The sequence below is a fragment of the Pinus tabuliformis genome, chromosome 1_1, assembly GCF_031772625.1.
Source record: "Pinus tabuliformis cultivar Carrire ecotype Pingquan chromosome 1_1, CPIR1, whole genome shotgun sequence".
Lineage (NCBI taxonomy): Eukaryota > Viridiplantae > Streptophyta > Pinopsida > Pinales > Pinaceae > Pinus > Pinus tabuliformis.
The window spans coordinates 725,610,433-725,638,063 of NC_142297.1; the positions used below are offsets into that span (position 1 = coordinate 725,610,433).

General features: G+C 37.4%; 1 pseudogene; it reads left to right on the forward strand.

Annotated features, from left to right (window-relative positions):
- Positions 1–21,744: 21,744 nt before the first annotated feature.
- LOC149215963 (serine/threonine protein phosphatase 2A 57 kDa regulatory subunit B' beta isoform-like) lies at positions 21,745–25,617 on the forward strand (annotated as a pseudogene).
- Positions 25,618–27,631: the final 2,014 nt, after the last annotated feature.

Here is a 27,631-nt window from a genome sequence, read left to right on the forward strand (position 1 = left end):
ATGACGCCAAATGTTTTATCTATTTCTCGAAGGCAGTTCTTGGTTGCGAAACTACGCCGAGAAACCAACTTGACCAAACTTTAGATTCAATATGGCCCTCGAACCAAAGGAGCCTCCCTAAAGTTTTACGATGATTTTTTTTAACGTTTCTCATTATCAATGGACAACAACCTCGGAAGCACAATGACAAGATCTATTATTTGTCGTAGGTGGTTGTTCATGAATATCCAATCTCTGCTCAAAAATAAATACCTCTCTTGGTGAAACTTGATCAATGCGCCAACATCTAGATCCGATACAAAAAAAGAGCTTAAACGGTTTGGTGGAGGAAACTAAGAGAAATCAGAAAATTAAGTATTCATACTGAATAATTAATCAATCAAATATAGTAGATGCGTTTAGATGAATTCTACAACCAAATATATATATCTATATATATATATATATATATATATATATATATATATATATATATATATATATATATATATATATATATATATATATATATATATATATATATATATATATTCAAGAGATGGCAGAAGGTAACAATTAAATGATGCAGAGGAGCTAATATAAATAGACTGTTCAATTAGCTAATCCTAGTGTAGATTATAACTTTGCAGCGGGTTGTCAAGGAGGTTGATACTCAAACCTATCCTTGCCCTAAATCATATGTTACCTTGAACATATGCAGAGACAGATTGTGGAATAAATGGGAAAGACAACATTGAGAAACAATTTATGTCATGAAACTAAATCCAAAATACTTCAATTAAAATTCCTGTAATAAAAGTCTTTACAAAAATGATAGGGTTTTGGCATCAAAGGGCAACCCTTTTACATTTAAATTGAAACAATATATATGAAAACATATTCCTCAAACTATCACTAGTTTACAGGAAACAAATCCTATCAAATAAACTAAAAATACAATATGCTGCAGAAAAACGGAAATGGTAGAAAATCTTTTGCCTTTAAATCTCGTAGTGGTCCTTTAGTTTCTACTTCTTTTGCTAAGAAATCTGAAGTTTTTTTAGATTATGCCTTGTAAATTTGGAAATGATTCCTTGACTATTGATTTTGCTCCCTCAAATCTAGAAATTGGCTAAGTAATTGATGATTCATCACCTTTATTCTTGAAACTGGTTACCCATTTTTTGTCACAGATTTGCCTTAATCTTCTTCCTATTGATCTTTTACTTAAGAATATAGAGGTTAGATCTAAGACTTTTGTGATCCATAATTATATGAACTACATTTAGTTGGTTCGAAACGTCAACCCAATCCTTTCAATGTGATTAATCTGGAAGACTGCTCTCTAAAATATGGAGGTTGTTGAAGTTGCTCCCTAAAATTCAATTAATATGCCCATAATTTGGTTGATTAATCCCTTCTTATATAATTGATTAATCCCCTGTCCTTTGATAAAATCCCTTGATAATTCAATTATCTTAATTATCCTTCAGGGGCTTAATCATTGTCGAGAAATTTGGAAATGATTTGGAAATCATTATTTTTTTTCACTCTTTAATTTTCAAAAATATAAATCTTAAATTTTTGGGAATAATATATTTTGATAAAAATATTTCCCAAAAATCTATAAAATCATATTTCCATATTTTCATGAATTGCATAAATGAAAACTCAAAATATTTACCCAAATGATTTTATCCCATAAAAACATGCATTGTTTGAAATCCATGTTGTTCCTTTCCTCGTGAATTTCTTAAATCAAATCCCAAAATACTTCTCTGTAAACCTATTTATGGTTTTGAAAACCATGTCCTGTAATACTTCTCCATTGTAGATATTATTTGTTTATGAATTTCATAAATGGAATTAAAAACAATTTACCCAAACCATTCATTGTTTTCATATTTTGTTTTGCCCACTTTTGGTTTACTTATGAATAAATGAAACTTCATAAATAATTCTCCTTTTTCTGTGAAAACCATCTACTGTTTTGCTTCCCCGTGGTTTTCAAAATAATGTCTCCATTTTCAACTCTCTTTTTTACTTATGTAAAAACTTTGATGTTTTCAACTCCCTTTTTTACTTCTGTAAAAAAATTGAATAATAAATTATCCATTTTTTCTCTTCACGGACATTTTGCTCTTTATAATTCTTCTCTTCTCCTCCTTATATCCATAGTATAAAACATTATTTATCTGATCTGTAAAATTTCATTTTCACCTCTCTAAAAGTATTCCACTGGGAGGAAATATTTCTTTATAACATTTGAAACTCCATGATTTGTATTGAAATGTACTTCTCGAAAGTGCATCTTCATTTTAGTTGTACGAAAATACTTTTCAATAGTTGACCTAGCCTCTTCTTACCTCAAACTTTCACCTATGAGATCATTCCAGAAAAATACAATTATAAAAATGCTCCCTCAATTATTTCTCTCGATACACAGTTTCTAACTTTTAAACTTGCTTGCATACCAAGTAGAAATTCTTGCTTGAAATTTATAAATTCGAATCAATATAAAAAGTTGTTTTACAACGGTCTTGATAGGGGAATAGGCTAAACCCCTGCAATCCATTGATTTAATATTTTACACATCTCGAGGTAATGTATATAACAATGTTTTAATGTGTGAAATACGGGGTGGGGACAAGGTTTGAATGGACAAAAATAATATTTTAATTAATTTGACTTATGGATTTTGAATTTCGAGACCACCTGTAATACATGGTAACAAATGTGGTTCTCGTATTTCGAGATAAGGGTTGGTCTCAATTTTTTAAATTTTTTAATAATAATTTTATATTGTAAATAATTAAATTTATAAAAATATAACATTATATTTATATAGAATTAAAATCGTTTAAATAATATAAAATTATTATAAAAATTAACCAACCATTGCATAATGACCATTTCACCACAGGAATTTGTGTGTCTGAGGCTTATCTAGGAGACAAATTGACAATTATATAAAAAAGGTTTGTAGCCTTTTTTGATGTAAGAAATAGCTACAACATAACTCATGATGAGAACAAAAGTAATGTGAATCATGATTTTAGAGAATCCAACTTTGGATTGAAGACTAACCACATTCAAAAGATCGATATGGGGAATTTTGATGGTAAGGATCCTATACCATAGATACTATAGATGGAGAAGTTATTTGATATGCATGATATGCAACATACATAAAAGGTATGTAATGCGTATTTATATTTATAACATAATCTACTTGTGTGGTATCAATAGTTTTGTTCTCATAAATCACTTGTCACTTGGAAATTTTTTACAGAGGAGTTGATAGCACATTGTGACGGTACAAAGTCAATTGATAAATCTCAAACAAAAGGATTCAGTTTAAAAGTACACCCTGTTGGCTAGTTGAATTGTTTATGAATTAAACATTCAAGTACCACATTAATTGTCGACCAGGGAAAGTCTTTTTATTTCAAAGGCACTGCGTACTGTATGTACTTAAAGTCTAAAAGCATCGAAAGCTGTAGTATACGTAATTCTTATGCTATGTCATTACAGTACTTGTTAAAATGAAAGCAATTAATTAAAACTACGAATCTGGAAAGCAAAATAATGGACGCTCTGTTGGCAGAGGATCAGGACCCTATCCTCCAGATGGGGACGTTTAGCACCTGCCCCTGTAATCAGAATTACTGATGCACACTGCACTCTCATTCACCGGTGAGAAACAAACTCAAAGATCAATGAAACAGAGTACTAGTAAAACAAAGAATACCAGAGGTAATGCTATCAAATCCAAACAGAGTACCAAAAAGAAATTACTGCACACTTACACACTTGACAGGAAAGTAAATGGGTGAATCTTGTGAGGAAGGTGGGCCCAGTCCCTCTCACAAGATTCCCCAGGAAAACGAAGACGGAATTAAGTGCTCAAAACAGTTTTATATTCATCTGCCAAAAAGATTAAATACAATAGAGTTCAGACTTGCTGATGTTCTCAGAATCTCGATTACAGACTGACCATAGACACCGACTAACTCCCTTTTCCTGTAGATGTCTCCTCTTTATAGAGGAGACATCTATTACAATAGAATATTACAGCCTGTTCAGTTAACCCATCTTGTCAAAAATAAGCAATTCAGAGTGCTGTTACAACAGTATGATAATACATTCTTTTCTTGAGCTTTAGCTATTACACAGCGGGTAACTGACTTTGACTGTCTTCTCGGGATCTTCATATTCCTTCGCCATTTTCCCATGCTGTTCATGCTGACTGTGTTCTTCTTTCTTTAGACTTCTGCTTGATTATGCCACGTCACGATTCTCTAGATAGCTGCCATCTGTTGTTCGTGGTTGTTACAAAATAGCTTGCTTTAGGTAATTGTTGTTGCTGGTGTTGCAGCAACTGCGTAGTTGCTGTTTCTGGTGTTGCAGCAACTGCGTAGTTGCTGTTTTTAGTGTTACAACAACTATTCATTATAACTCCTGCAAGCTTTAAGACAATTGTTTGACAATTTAGTCAGCGTTTCCAAGGATAAGTATAAAGATATTCACGAATACAAAATAAACAATTAAACATAGACATGCGGAAGGTTACTTCATACCTTGGGGTTAATATGTCATTATAAAATAAAAGCTTTCACTTATGACTGCAAAAGGGTAATTATACGGCAAAAGATAAGGTCAAAAATAGGTCAATTGTGAGTCCCAACATCCCCCCCAACTGAAGAGATTGCATGTCCCCATGCAATGTCTACTCTGAGTCTGAGTCGGAGAACTGGGACAAACAATGAAGATTACTAAGACAATAGCTGTAGGGAGTAACATCAAACTTGTCTCTGAAACCACAAACAGTTCGTATCTGTTTCCATACTGCTGCCTCTTCTCTGTTAGAAAGTCCAAATTGACCCTTATACTGATCACCCGGCAACCATAAAAGTGGGAACTTGAATTTGTAACCTATCCAGTTCTCTGCACAAATTTGCATGCTTTCAACATACCGAGGTACCCTTGCTAATGCTACTTGTAGATTTGATGGGTTATACGGGTGATATTCTTTCCTTTCTGCGGGGCAGTTATCCCAAAATAGTTTATTTGCTTTCACAGCCAATGATGCTTTGGTTTTTATATACTGCTGACAGTCTGTTAGGACCTCTGTTCGCAGTCTCATAACATGATCCTTCATCTTATCATTGTATATCATTTTTAAATGTTGCAAAATGAAAGTGGCAGCGTTCTGTGGTTCAGCCCGAATCCAGAAAAGGCAATTCTGTTTGTTCTGGATGCCTGATACATAGGCATTTTGCCAGGTGAGCTGATTCGCCAAAAAGGAAATGAAAGCTCTCAATTGTATGTCACCTACTACAGGTGTCATATTAGTGTTTCTTTCTTCAGACACAGTCTCATTATGGAGGTATAATTCACATAGCAGGTTTTGGTCACTTTTGGGTGCTTCTGCAAAAGTTTTCATAAACTGATCTGCTGTGACCACTTGATAAGGCCTCCCCTCCTTGATGGCCTTCAGCTGAATAAATGCAAGCCTTTCCCTTAAGAATGTGGCATAGTTGAAGGAGGGTTTCCTTGCGGCGAGCATCCTTTGGCATAACTCAAACATCAGGGACATCTTGTGTTTCAGTTCCTTAATCTCTTTATACTGGGCCCTACACTGTTCCAGTGCTTCCCAGTTCCTATAGGCATGATCAAACCAGGTCCCTTTCTGTTGTTCAAATGCTTTCCCTTGAGATTGATGATATTCTCTCCACCATATGTGTTTCAGTTCCAGAAAACTTTCTGTTTCTTCACATGCATATCTAACAGTGGGAAGCTCTGTTTGCATACAGGCATCAACCAAAATCGTCTGTTCTATTGAAGTGGGCTGGGATGATCCAGCATCTTTTTCTTCATCTTCCACCATAACTTCTTCCTCCTGTTGGGCTAATTCATTGCTCTCCAGATTGATTTTGGTGGTCCGGGGTGAATCTGTCTCTTTTTCTTCTTCTGCTCCTTGCTTCAATTCTTCCTTGTTTTCTTCTGAGACTGTTTGCTCTTTTTCCATAATAGTCTGGGTAGGCCGGGGTGAATCTGTATCTTCTTCCTTTTCCATAATAATCTGGGTAGGCCGGGGTGAATCTGTATCTTCTTCCTTTTTCTCCTGCATAGCATCGAGAAGCTCCTTTGTTTGTTCTTGTGCAGCCTCTGAGGAACTTATTGGTTCTTGTGTGTCAGTAAGTTCTTGATCTTGTACAGCTTCAGGTGGACTTACTGGTTCTTGTGTGTCAGTAAGTTCCTGTTCTTGGTCTTGCATGTTCTCTAGATGACCTGTTGGTTCTTGTGTATCATCAGGTCTCACCGACTGCATTTCTTCTAAGGATCCTGTTGGTTCTTGTGTAACAACAGGGTTCTCTTTCTGCACTTCCTCTGAAACTGGTTCTTCTATCTGCACATGCTCTGAAACTCCTGTTGGTTCTTGTGTGTCAACAGGCTTTTCTGTCTGCACTTCTTCTGAAGCTGGTTCGTCCATCTGCACATCCTCAGGGCTTTCTGACTGTACTTTTTCTGAAGCTCCTGTTGGTTCTTGTGTGTCAACAGGTCTTTCTGTTTCAGCAGAGAATTGTGAAATTTTTACTTCAGCATCAACAGACTCCTTTGTTTCATTTTCAGCCTCGGGGGCTTCCTCTATTGGTTCCTGCACTAACCTATACCCTGCCTGAGCATATATCTCACCACAACTTGTACACAGATATTTGATATCTTTGCTTTTCTCTGCTGCCGAGGCTGCTCTTGCTAAAACATGCAGACTGAATTCTTCTTGATATGCTTCCGTGATTCTTATTATCTCTTCCTGGTAATCCTGAATCTGAGCTTTCAGAAACTCGATTTCCTCTTGCAGGGCGGGTATAGTAGGTTGATCCTGTGAGACAGTAGATTCCAGTGGAGGCAGAGGTTCTGCTACGTCAATTTGGTCAATATTTCCCACAGGTGGTTCTTGTGTGTCACCCGGGGTAGTGGCTGGTTCTTGTGTTGCAGCCACCTGCTCACTATCATTCTGGGTGTCGGCAGCTGGTTCTTGTGTATCAGCTGTCTTAAGATATGATGCCACGAAGCTATGAACGCTCTGCATCTCAGCCTCTATGGGTGAGGGAGAAGGGTTTCGAGAAGTGGCTGGGGTACGGGGTTTTAAAACAATGGATGGTGGGCTGGAGGGATCAGGGGATCCAACTACTGCCGATTTTTGTTTCGGTAAAAAGGCAGGGAATTGAGGTGTTTTTCTCTTCCTGCTGGCTCTTGTGACCGGAACAGTAGTCGGGGTGGTGGGTGCTTTGGTTGAAACCCTCGTTCTTCTTCTTTTTACTGGGGTTTTCTTTTCCTGCTGCATTTTTCGTTTAAGCTGTGTAATTGGGATATTATCTTCAGAATCATCAGTGGAGATACTGAGTATGGGGGCGGGAGAATTGGTTCTTTTGGGTGACACAGTTAATTCCACTGTTTCTTGTTCATTTTCTGTAACATGCAGAGGTATTTGTTGGGGTTGTTCGGGGATATGCTCTGTCTGCTGAGGGTTTTCCGAAGGGGTTTGCTCAGGGGTGTCGTCCGTTTGTTGAGGAGGCTCCTGGTCTTGCTGAGTTATGTCCTCAGCTTGACGAGGAGTTTCCTCTTCTTGATGAGGACTACCCTGCGTAGGCTATGGACTTCTTTCCTCTGGATGGGGATTAATGGGGGGTGGAGGGATGTTCAGAGGAAGAGCTCTGTTAATCAGCAGTTGAACTAGGTGATGGTGTTTTAGGGAGAGGGCTGGATTCTTCGCTTTCATAGCATATCGTGCCATATTTTTAAGACAACCCAGCAAATAATATGGCATGTTCAATAATTGACCATTTCTTAAATGATTTAACAGAATGAAGTCGTGCTGGTAGATTACCTGGTAACGACCTTCGCATGTTAGATACTGCTTGATGAATTCGGCGACTCTTGGCCATGGTTGAGGTAACGACCGCAATGCTACACCTCTGCCCTTGGTTTCTACTTCCTCGCCCAGACGGAGAAAGTCTTGCTGCGTGTTCAGAATCAAGTGCTTCCTGCTAAACCATCTCGTACCAGTGGTTGGGAGTCCGGTGACTTCGGCTATGAATTCTTCCGTAACCGGAACTTGAATTCCTTGGACGACAGAGAATCCTTCTGTCAAATTGCATGTGAATTCCAGGACTTGCTGCTCGTCAAAGTCCGGAAGTCTCCTGAAATATTCTATCCATCCGGCTTGCAGGAAAATTTGGTAAATTTCCGGAAAGAGCTCCAGAACTGCTGTTGTGCTTGGTTCATGAGTGATAAGGGTTCCTCCCATGGCTGTTGTTTCGGTAAATCTTCAGAATTCAGAGCCGAGCTACCGATTTTAACTCAGAGTATACATCACAAATGGTAACATGCTGTAGTTTTTACATACAACCGGGAGAATTAAGGGTGGCAGTGGTTGGCGTGGTTATCCATTATGGAAATTGCTTTGGTAACCCCCCCCCCTTTCCTGCGTGTGAATGATATGATTAGGGAATGCAATCATTTGATGGACCTATCACCCTTTTTCTGCTTATCTATTATTTAATGCTTATTCATAAACGTGCGTACCTTCGTCCTTTACCTTTTTGGATCGCTGCGTCAAAAAGTCTTTTCTCATCTGCTGTCAAATTATAATCATTACCGCGGATCTGAAAGCACGGGAATATGATAATGACGGGAAGTGACTGTGAGGTTCTGTAATCATCACGAAAGGTGATATGTTTTGTGTGGAAAGGATATTTCGGATCAGGAAGCACTGTCGTGGCACCGAGATTGGTGTTGCAGCCACAGAGAATTACCGTTGGGCAACCGGGATTAGGGGGAAACATTTGTAAGACGGGGAATGTGCTGGAATAATGGAACTAGTGTTACAGCAACAGGAATAATGTTGGGACAACGGGAAGTGGTGTTGCAGCAACGGGAAGTGGTGTTGCAGCAACAGGAAATGGTGTTGCAGCAACAGGAAATGGTGTTGCAGCAACAGGAAATGGTGTTGCAGCAACAGGAAATGGTGTTGCAGCAACCGGAAATGGTGTTGCAGCAACCGGAAATGGTGTTGCAGCAACAGGAATTCGGAGTCCGCCCTGTAGTTTCTTTTGAAGCCTTTGCTCTCAGCTACTTCCCATGTTCCATCTGCAAAATCTGGAAATATAATATTGCAATCCTTGGCAGGAATTATTAGTTCCTAAAAATGTCTAATCCTAATGATTACATAAATAATAGAAATTCAAGTGTTTTGAGGGACGACAAGTTCCCCTGGAAAAGAATATTGTTTTATTTCCATGCAAGTGGCTTTAAAGTCCTCTTTGGAAACCGGCCGCTGATACAACCGAAGTCGGTAGCCATTCACTAACAGTGGTGTTCTGCTTCCATCGATTGTTACTAGTCTAACTGTTCCATTTGGGAAAACAGTATCCACTTCATACGGTCCCAGCCATCTTGTTCTCAGCTTCCCTTGAAAGTTCTCGAAACGTGAGTCGTAAAGAAGAGCCCAGTTACCTTTCTGGAACTGCTTTTGCTTAATGGTTCTGTCATGCCATCTGCTCCTTTGTTGTTGTATCATAGTTGTTTGGTGGACGGCATCCAGTCTTTTCTCGTCCAATTCCTGCAACTGCTGCAACCTGGCTGTCTGTGCATCAGTTAAATCTAGGTTAACAGCTAAGGCAGTTCTTAAGGTTTTAATTTCAAATTCTACAGGAAAAATAGCATTCTTTCCAAAAACCAATTCATAGGGTGAAAATCCTGTTGTGTTTCTCCAGGTGGTTTTGTAGGCCCAAAGAGCTTCGGGCAACCGCTGAAACCAGTCCCTTCCATTCTCCTTTATTGTTTTTGTTAAGATAGCTTCTATGACCTTGTTTGTGCTTTCCACCTGCCCATTTGCTTGGGGGTGGTAAGGTGTGGTCATCTTATGCTTGACATGATATTTCTGAAGCGTATCTTTGAAACTGTGAGAATTAAAAGGAGGTCCTCCATCAGTGACTAATTCTCTGGGTAGTCCAAATATAACAAAGATTTCTTCAAATAGGAATGTTAACACTGCTTCCTCATTAGCTTTGATGAGTGCTTTGGCCTCTACCCATTTAGTCATGTAATCTGTGCATACTAAAATGTAAACTCTTTGATTGGATGGAGGATTAATGGGACCTACAAAATCTAATGCCCATTTCTCAAAGGGTTCGAGAGTTACCTGAGGGTTGAGTGGCATTTCATCCCTATGGTTGGGCTGGCCCATTCTTTGGCAGCTGTCACAAGCCTTCACATATTTTTTTGCGTCTTTAAAAAGTGATGGCCAGTAATATCCCATTCTAAGTACCTTGTGAGCTGTTCTTTTATCTGCAAAATGTCCTCCACAAGGACCATCGTGACAAGCTTTCAATATGTCATAAATCTCATCTTCCCCAACGCATCTCCTGATTTCTTGATCTATCCCTGTGTGGAACAGACACCCGCTTATCCAGCTGTACCTAGCACTTTGCTGGATGATCTTTCTTCTTTCTCTGTGTGATAGGTGTGATGGCAATTTTCCTGCAACTAAATAATTGGCAATGTCTGCATACCAAGGTGAGTGAGCAGATACTGCAAATAGATACTCATCAGGAAAAGAATCATCTACTGGAACATTTTCATTGGTTTTTAAACGAGAAAGAAAATCAGCAACTACATTTTCTTTTCCTGGCCTATCTACGATTGTGATATCAAATTCCTGTAATAGTAATAACCACCTGGTGACTCAAGCATTAGTAATTGATTTATTCATTAAATACTTGATGGCCGAGTGGTCTGTATGCACAAAGGTAGTATAGCCAGTAATATAATGCCGAAATTTATTAATAGCATAAATAACTGCTAAAAATTCTTTCTCAGTTACTGTATAATTTAACTCAGTTGGTGTCATGTTTTTGCTAATGAAATAGATAGCATAGGGGAGATTGTTTTCTTCCTGACCCAGGACAGCTCCAATTGCCGTGTCTGAGGCGTCAGAGGAAATGTGAAAGGGTAATGCCCAATCGGGTCCTCTCAAAATAGGAGCTGTGGACAACTGATGCTTAAGTTTATTGAATGCAGTCTCACAGTCATCAGTCCACTTGAATTCAACATTTTTCATTAATAACACAAACAAAGGGGAGGCTATTTTAGAAAAATCTTTAATAAATCTTCTGTAATAACCGGCATGTCCTAAAAAACTTCTCACCTCTGTTTGTGTTTTGGGGATAGGAAGGTTCTGAATCACCTGAATCTTAGCTGGGTCGACTTGGATTCCTAAAAATGAAATGAAATGACCTAATACAATGCCCTGGTTCATCATCATGTGACACTTTTCAGTGCTCAAAGCGAGGTGTGCTTCAATACACCTCTTGAGTACTTTTTCAAGGTTTTGGAGGGCATCTTCAAAGGTCACTCCATAAGGAGTAAAGTCGTCCATGAATATTTCTAATAAATCGTTTAACATATCAAAAAAGATTCCTATCACCGCTCTCTGAAATGTCGCTGGAGCATTACACAACCCAAATGGCAGTACTCTGTAGGCAAAGGTTCCCCATGGGCTGGTAAATGTGGTTTTGTCCTGATCCTGGGGTGCAATCCTGATTTGGTTGTATCCACTAAACCCATCCAAGAACGAGAATAATTTCTTTCCTGCTAAATTATCCAATACTTGATCAATAAAAGGTAAAGGGAAATGATATTTTTGTGTTGCTTTATTTAATGATCTATAGTCTACACATACTCGCCATTTCCCATTCTTTTTTGGTACAATTACGAGTGGAGAAACCCACTCGCTGTCAGATATTGGGTATATGAATCATGCATTTAGAAGTTTTTGGAGTTCCTCCTTCACAATTTCTCTGAGGTTAGGGTTCATTCTTCGTTGGGGTTGGCAGACTGGTCGGGATCCCTCCTTAATGTATATACGATGAGTACATAATTCAGGGGAGATTCCTTTCATGTCTGTGTATTCCCATGCGAATGCCTCTTTGTTTGCTTGGAGTAACTTTATTACTTTCTGTTTTTCATCCTCAGTCAAATCAGGATTTATATTTAGCGTTTTACCAGGTTCAATTTCAATTGTTGTGCTCTTGGAAGAGTTACCTAGTGCTGTTTGGCATAAGTTTTCATCATTCATATTCTGCTGGGATTCTGGTTCTAGGATTGCAGCGAAGTGATTAGATGTTTTTGGGTTAACCGAAGAGGGTTCAGAAATAAAACTGCTAATTAGCTCATCTTCGGTGGAATCTTTAAAGGTCAAAGCTTGTCTAATAGTTAATATTGGTTGGGTTTCCTCATCCTCATAGTCTACCCATATAGAATTATCACTGTTAATCATCGGAGTGGCATGGGGATAGAGGGTCAGCTGTTTAGTTTATTTTCCATTGGAGATGGTCATTGATCCAGATCTACAGCTGATGAAAGCATCTGCTGTAGCCAACCAAGGTCTCCCTAGAATCAACGGATGACCCCCCAACTTTGTTTTGGTTTGTAAGACCACAAAGTCAACCGGGTAGTTCCATGATTCTACAGAGATTATAAGGTCTTCAATGACCCCTTCAGGTTTGATTGTAGAACGGTCAGCTAGTTTTAAGATAGTAGGAGTTTCCCTGATAAAATTTTTCAGTTGGAGCAATTGAGCTGTTTCGAGAGTCATGATGTTTATTGCAGCTCCTAAGTCCACTAAGACTTTAGAGATAAAGGTATTTCCAACCTGGACTGTTACTGTAGGATGACCAGGGTCACCGTACTTGACAGGATAATCTTTTTCAGTCATTAAGGCAGTTAATTCCCCCATCACATGAACTGTGAGGGGGTCTTTAGCCTTCCTTCCAGGTTTCTTTACACAGATGTCTCTAATAGTTCTAGCGTATATAGGAACATCCCTTAGTGCTTGCAATAATGGGATTTTGACATACAAGTTCTGTAACTCTCCTAAAAGATTGAAGGTAGGCTGTTCAGGTACTTTAGTGAGAGTTAGTCTTTCAGGGAATGGTGGGTCTACCGTTTGGTCATTATTGTTAGGTGTTGTTTCTACTGTTTCAGTATTATGGTTAGCTGGTTTCTCTTTTCTAGTTTCTTCTTTATCAGAGTCCGTGATATCATCTATAATAGGTTCAACTATTCTCCCTGAGCGGAGATGGATGTCATTACATTGCAGGGGAGGAATAGACTGACTCTGAATGTCAATAACTTGCAAGGCCTTATTATTCGGATTAGGGTTAGGTTGTACAGGCAGCTGTGGTCTCATTGCCTGATTGTTCGGAGGATTATTAGGTGGTAAGGACAGAGATTGTTGTTTTTGAGGAAAAGGTATCTGTTGGGCTGCCCAGTTTGGGTTCCATTGATTAAAGTATGGTTGCTGGGGGGCCCAAGGATTCCACATAGTAGGGTCAGGAAAAGGTTGCTGCATAAGTGGAAAGTTCATTGTGTTAAAGGGAGGGTATTGCATTTGATTCATGGGTGGGTAAAAAGGAGAACTATTATTCCAACGATTGAATGTTGTATTAGAGCTCGTACCTTGTCTTTGCGGCCATTGCCTCCTCTGAGTCATTAGATACACCGCTTCAGCTTCTTCTTCAGTTGTTTGTAGTGCTGCTTTGATTCCAGGCAAAGAGGGGCATTGCTGTGTTTCATGATCCTTCTCGCAGATTGTGCATATAGGCATCCTATCCAGTGGGCATTCTCTAAGTGGATGTTTCTCTCTGCATTTTGAACAGAAAATTGCCAGAGCAGCTTCTACTTCTGCCTGTTTCTTCTTGACCTGCAGAGCGTCAATCTGTGAAGCAAAAGAACTTAGAATTTCAGTTTTAAATTCTTCTAATAAGTTACCTATCTCTGCTCTTGTTGCTCCTCCACTGGCTGACTTTTGAACCCTTGAATACACATTATCTTTGCCTTTCGATCTGCCTGCTGCTCCCCTTGAACACCGCATACAGAGCTTAATAATTTCATCAAAGGGTTCTTTAGAAATGTCCCCTTTTCCAAGCATGTTCAGCATGTCCAGGCAATCATCTCTTACCCCTTTTAGCAGTATGGTCTTCAAAATATCTTTGCTCATATTAGGATGATCAGACCGCTGCAGATTATACTGTAATCTTTCCACTAAATCTTCTAAATTCTCGTCCTCTTTCTGGACCATTTTAAACAATTCTTCCTTTCTTTCTCTTGTCCGACAGTAGTCTTGATACTTAGCCAGAAATCCCTCTTTCATTTGGTCCCAGGTGGTGATTGCCTGAGCTCCCAAGCTCATAAACCACCTCAATGCATTCCCTTTTAGTGTTGCTGGAAATAATTTCAGCTTCTGATTAGGACTTATATAATCATAGCTTCTACACAGTATGTCGAATTCGAAGAGGAATTCGTCCGGATCTTCGGAGGACAACCCATGGAAGTTGGGTAATGCCGAGAGTGGAATATTTTTCATGGGGGTCGTTCCTCTCGGAAGTTCCCCAATAGGGAATTCCAGGGTAGAGAGCGAGTTTTCCCCTCTCCCTTCTGTTCTGTTATCCTCCATCGGGATTTTCCCTGAATCACTTGCCTTGTCTTCTGTGTCTTCTGTTTCTTCAGGTTCCTCTTCCGGTTCCTCGGTGTACTCTGGTGCTTCCAGCTTCCTCTCAGGTCCTATCACTTCCTCCGTCTGCTGGTCTGTTTGTGAGGAGTATTGGATCTGGGGTCTCCGGGAACTCGTCCTCTGTGATGCTTCGGCCTTAGAGATGATTTCGTCGATGTAAGTCTTCCTTCCTCCTTTGCCGCCTGTAAAATTAGGTTTCTTGCGTCCTCTCATACACCTGTTATTTTCACAAAGAAACCATTAATGCTTTTAGAATTCTTTAGTTGCCTTCCCCGGCAACGGCGTCAAAATGTTGGCTAGTTGAATTGTTTATGAATTAAACATTCAAGTACCACATTAATTGTCGACCAGGGAAAGTCTTTTTATTTCAAAGGCACTGCGTACTGTATGTACTTAAAGTCTAAAAGCATCGAAAGTTGTAGTATACGTAATTCTTACGCTATGTCATTACAGTACTTGTTAAAATGAAAGCAATTAATTAAAACTACGAATCTGGAAAGCAAAATAATGGATGCTCTGTTGGCAGAGGATCAGGACCCTATCCTCCAGATGGGGACGTTCAGCACCTGCCCCTGTAATCAGAATTACTGATGCACACTGCACTCTCATTCACCGGTGAGAAACAAACTCAAAGATCAATGAAACAGAGTACTAGTAAAACAAAGAATACCAGAGGTAATGCTATCAAATCCAAACAGAGTACCAAAAAGAACTTACTGCACACTTACACACTTGACAGGAAAGTAAATGGGTGAATCTTGTGAGGAAGGTGGGCCCAGTCCCTCTCACAAGATTCCCCATGAAAACGAAGACGGAATTAAGTGCTCAAAACAGTTTTATATTCATCTGCCAAAAACATTAAATACAATAGAGTTCAGACTTGCTGATGTTCTCAGAATCTCGATTACAGACTGACCATAGACACCGACTAACTCCCTTTTCCTGTAGATGTCTCCTCTTTATAGAGGAGACATCTATTACAATAGAATATTACAGCCTGTTCAGTTAACCCATCTTGTCAAAAATAAGCAATTCAGAGTGCTGTTACAACAGTATGATAATACATTCCTTTCTTGAGCTTTAGCTGTTACACAGCGGGTAACTGACTTTGACGGTCTTCTCAGGATCTTCATATTCCTTCGCCATTTCCCCATGCTGTTCATGCTGACTGTGTTCTTCTTTCTTTAGACTTCCGATTGATTATGCCACGTCACGATTCTCTAGATAGCTGCCATCTGTTGTTCGTGGCTGTTACAAAATAGCTTGCTTTAGGTAATTGTTGTTGCTAGTGTTGCAGCAACTGTGTAGTTGATGTTTCTGGTGTTGCAGCAACTGCGTAGTTGCTGTTTCTGGTGTTGCAGCAACTGCGTAGTTGCTGTTTTTAATGTTACAGCAACTATTCATTATAACTCCTGCAAGCTTTAAGACAATTGTTTGACAATTTAGTCAGCGTTTCCAAGGATAAGTATAAATATATTCACGAATACAAAATAAAGCTACAATTAAACATAGACATGCGGAAGGTTACTTCATACCTTGGGGTTAATATGTCATTATAAAATAAAAGCTTTCACTTATGACTGCAAAAGGGTAATTATACGGCAAAAGATAAGGTCAAAAATAGGTCAATTGTGAGTCCCAACACACCCATAACTCCAAATATTGAATATCAAGGCAACTAATATTCCAGAGGAGAATTTGAATAATGCCTTCATAGGGAATTTAAGGAATAACATTCAACATGAGGTTTTCCTTTGAAAACCTAAGTCATTGGAGAATGCATTCAGGGTGGCAAGAAATGTTGAAAGAAAAAATATGGCAACAAGGACGTCTCCAGCTCACAACCATAAATATGGAAGTTTTACTTCTCCTAGGATCCCACAACCTACAAGGTTGACACCACAACAACTAGAGGGAAAAAGGAGAAAAAAGGATTTGGTATAGTTATGATAACAAACACACTAAATGTCATAACTGTGTTGAGAATAAATTATTTTATATAGATTGTGAAGAGGAGGAAGAAAAGGAACAAGAAACATCAAAAGGACAAGATATACACCATGAACCAACCCAAGGGGTCTAAAAACAAGAAAGAAATCCAACCATATATTGTAATGGATTTTTGGGAATTATCACTCCTCAAACTCTCAAGATAGAAGGATATAGCAAGAAAAAACATATTGTTGATTAAGTTGGGTAATAGCCATAATATTATTCATTATAATATAGCAAAGGATTTGAATTTCTTTCTATATCCAACACAAGAGTGTGATGTTATGGTTGCATTTGGAGAAAACATAATTTGATCAAGGAAATGCCATAATATCAATTCAACCATGGGGTAATATGAATTGAATAGTCCAATACTTATTATTTCAATGGGTATCATCCAACGTCCATCACATCATCTCTAAGAAAAAAAATTCTAAAGTTCAAGAAACGGAAGTTCACATAGAGCATCAACAAAAATCTCTACAACTCTTAAAGGATAACTTGACTCTGGTGCATAATCGAATGAAACAAAAAGCATATCAACATTGTAGTGAAAGAATATTTGACATGGGAAACTGAGTATTTTTACTGCAACAACCATAGAAACAAATGTCCATCAAGCAAGCTAAGAAGGATAATAAATTATCACACAAGTACTATATATGGACCTTATAAGGTGTTGCAAAAGATTAGTACTATGACATGCAAATTGGAGTTCCCTACATCTTCACGATTACACCTAGTTTTCCATGTTTCATACTTAAATAAAGTTATAGGTGACAAGATTCTAGTACAAGCTATATTGTCAAGACTTGACGAGGAAGAAAATTTTATATTAGATATTAAAGAAATCATGCATTAGATAAATTTAGAGGTAAAAAATGAACCTCAAAACAAAATTGTGTAATAAAAAACAACTTTTTACTTAGAAGCAATAGGTTTCAATATGACGATGTCAATCGTGGTGGATGGTTCACCATTTTTGGAGTAAAAAGGTAAAAAGAAAGAAAAGAAAAAAACTAGCTTTTAACTCATATTTTCAACTTATCTCCCTATGATTTTACTCAAATTTCGAGCGGGATCACTCGTTGGATGAAAAATTTAATTTTGTATCCAAGAAGTATCCATATTTCATACTTTCGATGGACCCTACTATGCGAAAAATGTGAAATACATGAAAAATGTGATTGCAATAATGTTTTTTCATATATTTCACATTTTTCATGTTGTAGGGTCCATAAAAAATATGTAACATGAGTATTCTTTGGATAGAAAATTAAATTATGCATCTAACGAGTACCCCCGCTCGAAATTTGAGTAAAATCGCAAAGAGATAAGTTGAAAAAGTAGTTTTTTCTTTTTTCACTCCAAAACTTGATAAGGTAATCTAATCTTAGTTTATTATTTTATAATATTCCTTAGGGGGGTCACTTTAGATCTCAAAAATTATATAATGGAAACAAGAATCTAGTAGCTATGAAATCAATCAATTTTAGAGTATCTCATTAAATGGAAGAACTTACCTACTAAAGGTTGCACATGGGAGGATAAGTATTTTATACAAAAGCATCCAGAACTACTCAAGCATTGAGGACGACACTTTTTTGAAGGAGAGGGGCATGTTAGGTCCCTATAATACTAGTGCAGACCCTATATTGTTATTGTTGTGTCCCATAAAAGACCACTATTGTTATTGTTGGGCCATTTCATTATTTTTTACCAAAAAGAAAAATCGTAATTAATTAATAGAGAATGAAAACTACGTGTCCTTACATTATTATTGTTATATAGGCTCTAATTATGTTTTGACCCTTTGACCAAGGATGTCTTTTCATTTGAATCATCTAAGAATTTTTTATTTACATCATGTAACATCGAAGTGACTTAATATCAAGGCGTCGATTTGTTTCTTCTTATGTTTTTTTCTTATATATATATATATATATATATATATATATATATATATATATATATATATATATATATATATATATATATATATATATATCATGAAATGGTTGGAGGAATGATTGGATCAGCCCCATCGAAATTTAACTCCTATTATATGTATACTTTCATATTGAATATATAAATATGTATCCATAAAAATATATAAAATTTTGTTGCAATAAAAAATTATAACTTTTATTATAAAATGAAAATAATAACCATCCTAGATCCATCTTAACTCTGGATCTATCAAGCGCACAGAGGGATCAAATCTAGGTATCAAATATCTCAAGGTGCAAACCTCTTTTCTAAGTGCAAAACTTGAAGAAAGGTTTGCACCTCAAGAAATTTCATCCCTCTCGGAGCTTGATAAATTCAGACTTAAGATGGATCGAGGTTGGTTTAATTATTAATTATTTTTATTTTTATTTTTATTTGTATTTTTATATAATTTCACTGAGTCAAAATGTTTTAATTAATAATTATTATTTTTTGTAATGTTAGATAACCTATTATAACTAGACATTACAACTCAATGTTAGATAACATAATATAACAAGACATTCTTCCATACTAGGATGGAGAGTGTCTCTTGGCCCAAAAATGTAATAAAATTAATTTAAAATTTTCATTTATAAAATATTTTGATTGTGAAATGAGAGATGGATTTTGGGCATGTGGTATTGATGAGTCATGGTATGGTATGGTTAATAATATCCATGGTAAAGTGGGGTGAGTATCAATGGTTAAAAGAGTTGTTAATTGTAAGTATTGAAGGATGATGCTTTGGGTATGTGGTATTGATGAACCATCATATTTATTCATGGTATGGTATGGATAATATCTATGGTAAGGTGGTGGTGAATATTCATGGTTAAAACTCTTGTTGTATTGTAAGTATTAAGTTTTTTTTGTTTATTAATGAAATTTAAATACAATTACAAAATTATTATTTTAATTTGTATGGTGAGAAAGATCTTAATTTGTAGCTACTATATTCTCATTTGATAGAGATGTAGATATATCTCAAAAGTAATTATAATATTTTTTCTTTTAAATCTAATAAAAAAAAGTATAAAACTAAATTCAAATAAAATATTTATAAAATATTTTGAGTGTGAAATGAGAGATGGTTTTTGGACATGTTTTATTGATGAGACACATATTGTAACAAAGAAAAGTAGACGTGAATATCCATGGTCAAACACATTTTTGTAATGTAAGTTTATGTCCTCAATAATTAAATTTAAATATTGTTACATAATCATTATTTTATTTTCCTTAATGTAAAGTCACCTGTTCAATTCCCCCCATTGGAATTCAACATATTAAATGGACATATAAGAATATTTACGAACTTTCTTACATTACATCTACACATTATCCCTCAAATAAGTTGCAATAATTTTAAATAATATTTTATTATACATTGAAAATTAAATAATATAACGTAATCCTTTGTTATTTTTTATTTGTATGATAATTTTATAATTATAATAAATAAAAATTATATATACATTTAGAAACAAATAAAAGATTGATATTTAAAATTCTATTAATTAATATAAAGGTAAAGATAAAAATATATCAACATGTTTCATTTATAATCCTAAAAAAAAAAAAAATTTTACATTTAAAAATATGAAAAACATTACATTAGGTTTTGATTAAAAAAATTAGTATGAAATTTATGTTTTTAAACTGAATTCTTACACTAGATCAACGCACTACACTTGTTTCAACGATAACCTCGTTACTTATAATCGCCTTATTAGTCCCTGCAATCTGGCAATGGCCAGGGACTATAGTAATCGAAAACCTCGATGCTAGCATTAGTTAACCTGCTTGTGAGCTGTTTCTTAATGGCAGTTGATGGAGTATATTGAAAGTTTTTTAGTACATGGCAATTTACCGTGTTATTTGGCCTCTTCCCGAGGCGGGGAGGAAAAAACATAGGTTATATTCAATTTTCTACCATCAATGTTAGAGGCAGTTTAAAACATCTGCTTAATGCTAGCATTATTGCTAGGCATTTAATGCTTGGGACATTGCTAGGCCTTTAAACTGGAACATTATACTGGGACATACAGGGTTGCTGCATGAAGATGGGAAGATAGGTAGCCTGCCGCGTGGCGAGAGAAGGGCTACAACTTCTTGAGCATTGCTAAACGACGCTTAGATTTACATTCTTCCATTGATGTGAATGCAAAAGCTTCATTGCTGTACTTCTTCCTTATTCCAGCTGATATTGAAATTATGTGGTCTACTGAGGAGGATCCGGTCATAGGTCCAGTTGAGGAGAGCTCCGGTTGGCCCACTGTGAACAACAACAAAGACGTCGCACCCCTTGCGCACCAGAATCTGCCTTCTGCTGCAAAAATTTCTTCAGTGACCCCAGGGTGCCACAGCCACTGCCAACAACCTCTCTGAACAAGAACAGTCAGACTGCCAACAACCTGTTTGAATAGGAACAGTCGCCCCAGGGTGCGCTACCAACAACCTCTCTGAACAGGAACAGTCGTCGCAGGGTGCCATACCCGTTGCCAACAACCTCTCTGAACAGGAACAAACAAACATGTTCAGGTGGAAAACAGACAGGTGGCCTGAATGAATATGAGCGTGGCTTTCAAGATCTTTATCTGGCTTTGGATCTGGATCTTTGCCAGATCTGGATCTGGATCTGGATCTCTTGGCAATTGGCAGAGAAAACTGGTAATGGCCACCAACTCTCGGAAATGACCTCCTTTCAAATAACCATGCAAGTCCTCCAGGCTACGAAGCCCCTGCGTCATTTTTCTGGAGTTTGGGCTATCATGCCCCTTTCTCTGTGGCAAAACCCTTCTCGAACAGGTGTTTGGGCCAGTACAAAAACAGAGTCAAGAGATGCGACAGCTTCATTATATATCAAGATATGGTGCATGCATAGTACAAAATACAGATAAGGGGAATGATTAGTAGGGGAATAATCACAGGCAAGGAAATAAAATACACAGAGTTTACCGAGAAGTAGAGACCGGAAGACAGAAGCACTGGAAGCGAGGCTGCTACCTTTCAAATCCTTTTGTCATCCAGCGTTCTAACCGCAGTTTTTGCCTCTTGAGGTACGTACATATCAGTTTCCAAACTGTTTATAAATAACTATCAAATGGCAATACAATCGATTTATCCCGGCACAAACCTAAGCTTTTAACTCCCTCCCGCAGTGCAGGGTTTATTGGGATGGTGAGACATGAGGCACGGCCATGGATACTCCCAGTCCATCCTCTGTGAAACGCTGTCTATTGGTTTCCGGTTGCCGGAATAGGCTTACGCTACGCAAGATTAGTAACATGCCTCTACCTTCCAAATCCTTTTATCATCCAGCATTTTATCCGAAGTTCTTGCCTCTTGAGGTACGTTCATCTCATTTTTCAAACTATTTATAAATAGCTATCAAATGTCAAGGCACTGAATTTCGGGCCCCTTTTCATTTATTCTGTTAATAGACATAATGTCTAAAGCGCTGATCAATGGCTTGGCTGGTGCGCGACAGGGAGTTTAATTACTGAATGCCTTCTGATATGTCCGTTGGATTGTAGATACCTGCTTGAACTAGCTCAGCGCCTACCAACCTTCATGAGCAGAATGGCCACCAGGTCTGCCGGCGCGTCTTCTTCCTCCTTAAAGCCCCCAGAGTGATCCTCTGTAGCTAACTAGAATGAATCTTCTGCCGCAGGAAAGAAAAGGAAAGCAACTGTAGCGAAATACTATGTTAGGCACTAGTTCTTTAGCTATACCTCTGGTGGTGAGCTCGGTTAGATTTCCCAGTCCATCCATTGAAAAAATATGTGTTTGTGTTTGGCAATTGAAGAAGTGTTTGTGTTGTGTTTGGCAATTGAGTTTCTTCAAGGTAATTGGTCTCTAGTTACACCTCTCAGTGAGGCAGGAGGCACGTGTATTGCGTGAAAATGTAAATTTTATAAATTACCGCTACCACATAGCATATTCATCGTCCTACACAAAACACTATGTGGGACCTACCATGGAGGCCATGTGTCTCATCGTTCCATTTATCAAAACTCTGTCATCCTTAACTTCAGCCTCGTGCCCTCCTTAACCTCGGTCTTGTTCATTCCTACCTTGGCCTTGTTCATTCCTTCGCCTCGTTCATTCCTACCTTGGCCTCGTTCATTCCGCGGTGGAGTCCATGTCTTTGCAACTTATGTTGCATATATTGTTGACCTGTTCGAAAACGTGGTTCATTTTCTAAATTGGTGTTCTATTGTAGTGGTTTTCAAATTTCTGCTTATTTTGTAATCGTTGTGGAACGTAACATTTTCTTTTCATCTGCTAATTTATACTGTTTTCTTATTGCTCTTGCTTCACTAGTTTTATTTATGTACCAGTCTATGATTTTGCTTCAATGGGATGCCTATAGAAGTTGATGCTTAGTATGGATGCTTCAAATTCTGTATATTGTTCTTCTTGTTTGGTGTTATCTTGATTATGATAATTTTTTAATGGACATACACAAATTGTTGGGGAGGGGAGCTCACAGTTGCGTTTACAAAGGCAAGCTAAGGTTTGGGAAACTAATTGTTGTGAAAAGGCTGGAGTGTGATGATAAATAATCAGGCAAGGAATTCTGCAGAGAGCTTCACATTGCTGGCAGTTTGAAGAATCGTCATGTGGTCCCTTTGTTAGGTTACTGCATTGATCGCCTAGGCCTTTCTCTGGTCTACAAGTTCATATCTGGTGGAAGCTTGGAATACCATCTTCATGGTATTTTTATATCTGTCTTTATTATTATTCTTTTGGGCTTTTTATTCTCTATTGGACTGAACATAAGAACTATGATTATTGGTGTTTTTAAAGTTTGGAATACCATCTTCATGTGGTATTGTCCTATAGAGAGCTTCACATTGCTGCCAGTTTGAAGAATCGTCATGTGGTTCCTTTGTTAGGTTACTGCATTGATCGCCTATGCCTTTCTCTGGTCTACAAGTTCATATCTTCATGGTATTGTTATATCTGTCTTTATTATTATTCTTTTGGGTTTTTTATTCTCTGTTGGACTGAACATAAGAACTATGATTACTGGTGTTTTTAAAGTTTGGAATACCATCTTCATGTGTTATTGTCCTATATGTAATTACTCTTCTTTTGGGAATTTTAGTTTCTGTTGAGCTGAAAATAAACAACTTTGATGAGTGTTTTGATGGTTCGGATTACCATCTTCATGGTACTGTTATACCTGTAGTTATTCTTCTTTTGGGCATTTATTTCTGTTGGAATGAAAAGAAAGAAAGTTGCTTATTGTTTAACGGTAGAAGTTTGTCATACCATTTTCATGCTCCTGTTATGTCTAGAATTCATATTCTTTTGGGCATTTTATTTTCTGTTGGTCTGAGAATAAGAAGTCTGATTACTGATGATTTGATGTGAAAATGCAGAAAATAAAACGAAAGGGAAGGGCTCTCTGTCCTGGTCAGCCAGGTTTCGAGTCGCAGTAGGAATTGCCAAGGCTGTGGATTATTTGCATCATGGTACTCAAAAATGCGTCCTACATAGAGATATCAAACCCTCAAAGATTCTTTTATCCTCTTTGAAAACAGCTAAGGTAATGTAACAGTTAGTTTTCATATACTGGTGAGAAACCATGTATTGGTCAGATCTATTTCTGTTACAATCTGCATATGGATTCTACATTCAATAATGTTCAGAAGATCTATTTTTTATGCAACTTGCATATGGATTCCACATTCAATAATGTTCAGATCTTTGGTATATAGTGCTCATGTGAAAATTTCTATTGCGGTTGTATGATTTTGGGCTAGCAACATGCACGCAGGGGCTTCTATACCCTTCTTGTGCAAGTCAGTTAAAGGAACATTTGGGTGAGGCAAATAATTCTTGGATACCATTTTCCATTTAAAGACCATTTTCTTATGGATAGTTCGATGTTGGTAATGTGAGCAATTTATTGTTGACTTGAATTTTGTGATGTCACTCCATTTGGAAATTGTGTGGTGTAATCTCCAGATGTCAAGCAATATTCCACCATCTAAACATTCTGAATACCTCTAGAATGCATAAAATACATGAAATAATGCAGAAATTCACTTTGTTCTAGCAATATTGCGGTCAAATTAGTTTATCGAGGTCTAAATTCACTTCATTGTAGCAATATTGCGGCCGAATTAGTAGGGAGGTCAAAATATTAGCGAGATTTGCTTTTGAAATGATAGAACTGCGTTTTTTTTTAGGACAAAGGCTTTCATTTCAACTATGAACATTCTTCCAATGGTAGTCTAAGCCCCACTGCAAATTTGCCATTGTTGAGAGATGTTCCTTATTTTGAAAGACAGTATCTCTTGATTAAAAAATTGAATATTTGTTGTCTCCAATATGATTTCTCAAACCCTAAAGAAAATATTGCAGAGAACGAGATCAAGCAGCAAACCTTACTAGAGCTTGTTGACTATGTTTAGTATGGAGCAGGCACACTCATAGAAAGAGTTCAGGGGGAGGTTGCCAAAATGTTTACTTCAAATCTTTTTCGTTCCTTGCCTCCATCTTGGACATGAAAATATGGATCGTGCATGGCCACATTTGCAGATAGTGTATGAACTCTTGTTGCAATATATAATTTCTACAGATACAAATCCCAGATTAGCCAAGAGGTATATAGACTGCTTCTTTGTATAGCAATAGCTCAACCTATTTGATTTTGAAGACCCTAAAGAGAGAGAGTATGCAAAAAATATATTGCATCACATTTATGGAAAATATATGATGCATCGACCATTTATACATAAAGCAATTAACAACACATTCTATCGGTTTATTTATGAAACTGAGAGACACAATGGCATTAGTGAGCTATTGGAAATTCTGGGTACAATAATAAATGGTTTTGCATTACCTCTAAAAGAGGAACATTAGTGGATATTGTTATTAGGGGTCTACTAAGGTATTGGCATGTCACAAATATCCAAAAGGAAGTTTTGTTCCTGGGAGAACAGGAGGAAGCTATAGAAATAACAAAATCTTATGCATTCCAGTCTTTCATCGTACCTCTATTTCGGCAGATAGGCCGCTGCCTCAATTTCTCACGTTTCCAAGTTTGTAATTGAATTTTCAAATTCCATTTTTGAAGCATTCCTATTTTTTATTGTCATATTTGTATATTTCCTTTCAGATGTGGTGTTGGCTTGATTCATTCTGGTTAAAATTGTACAAGATTTTATATTTTAATTTCTTCACATTCAATTTGAAGGTTTGTTGAGTTCAAGTACTACTAGCCCTAACTACTAAACACAGGTGGATGATGATCTTTCTCTCATCATCTTTCTCTTTTCCCTGATGATGGATCCCATTTGGGATTCGAAACGTTGGTGTAAAAACTCCATTACTGTGGGTTCTCCAATCAAAAATTCAAATAACACAAACCACAGATCTCTGAAATCCATTATAGATTTAGTTTCATTGCCCTTAAATTGGGAGGATTAATCACTTCAAGTGTATCAGTGGGGTGGCCCAATCTGCTCAATGCCAAAGTGAGTAGCTCTATCATAACATCGATATACAATATCATGTATCTACGTTTACCCTTGTCATTGTAATTTGTAATATGAACATAATTATGGATGGATTCAATTGATATTAGGTTGAATGGGCTTCTTGAGCTGGCTGGTCATATGTTCATCATATTCACACGGCCACATATGCACTGAATAAGAGAAACATAGGCAATAGGTAGTCTCTATACCAGGATTAATGGGAATGTCAGAAGCATAGGTTCTAACCCCATAGAGCATGTGCAGCAATAAAGACGTAGATAGCACCCATCATCAGTCCCCCTAACTTCTTCTCGCCCATTCCAAAATTTTTATGAGAGAAGTCCCCTTTCAAGCCAACAGACCGGTTATAATAGAGGTAGGTGTTATATAAGTTGAAGTTCCATGGAGACACTAGCATTTGAGACGAGTGCGGCCTTTTCCGCCTTAAGAGAAACTAGCCTGTAGTCCACATGCACTTATGGGTGATTCCCGGTTTCTTCCACTACTAAGAGATAGGGGGAAATAGAAGTTATAGATGTAATTCTTCCATTACTTCTTCTCACCCATCCCAAAACGTTTATGAGAGAAGTCCCCTTTCAAGCCAATAGACCGGTTATAATAGAGGTAGGTGTTATATAAGTTGAAGTTCCATGGAGACACTAGCATTTGAGATAAGTGCAACCTTTTACGCCTTAAGAGAAACTAGCCTGTAGGCCACATGCACTTATGGGTGATTCCCTGTTTCTTCCACTACTAAGAGATAGGGGGAAATATAAGTTATAGATGTAATTCTTCCATTTTATGCAATGGGCATACGGTAACATACTAATTGTAGTTAGTAGGAGAACGACATGACATGATATAATTTACCTTTACTTTTATTTATTTTTTCAAGTTTATTAATTTTATTTTTATGTTTCAAGTTTATCGATGAATGAATAGGTCATGGGATGAATATGTTTCAACTAGATGCTAGTTTTCCTAAAGCACCCAAATTCAAATTCAAGCAGTTTTATCTGTCATTGCTGGTACTTTCTGCAAGCCCAAAACTTCAATAGATGTTGCAACATCTCCTGAGTTGGCACAATAGGCTTGTGGATGACCTTTTCTAGTTGTGGCTCTAAGGGATTGTTCTTCGGAGTGGTTCTTTCTATTAACCATTTCACATAATCATTAATTTGTTGAATTGGCAATTGTCGTGAATAGTCTTCACTCTTTCGTGTCTTTTTGGCTGTGTATTCTTTTCACCTCTAGTTGTCGTTGTGCATTGAACACACATCTATGGAATTTAAAGACTTTAGATCTCTAGATTAGCTCTGAGCTACATGGTATGGTTGCATCTTCCAGCATTCTTTTTGCAAGATGAGGGCTTAGTTTTGTCGCTCTTTTAGGCAAGCATGCTCATTCCTTTCAAGCAAGAGTGTCACTTATAGATTGCATCTATATCCAATTAGTGAATATGTTAGAATGTCTTCCTCGCCCATTTATTGCACCACAAGTACCATAGAGGTGGTCTTTCGCTTCTACTCGCGAGGGCTGCCTTCTACAATTCACCAAGGCTACCTTCTACAATTCAACACATGTTAGA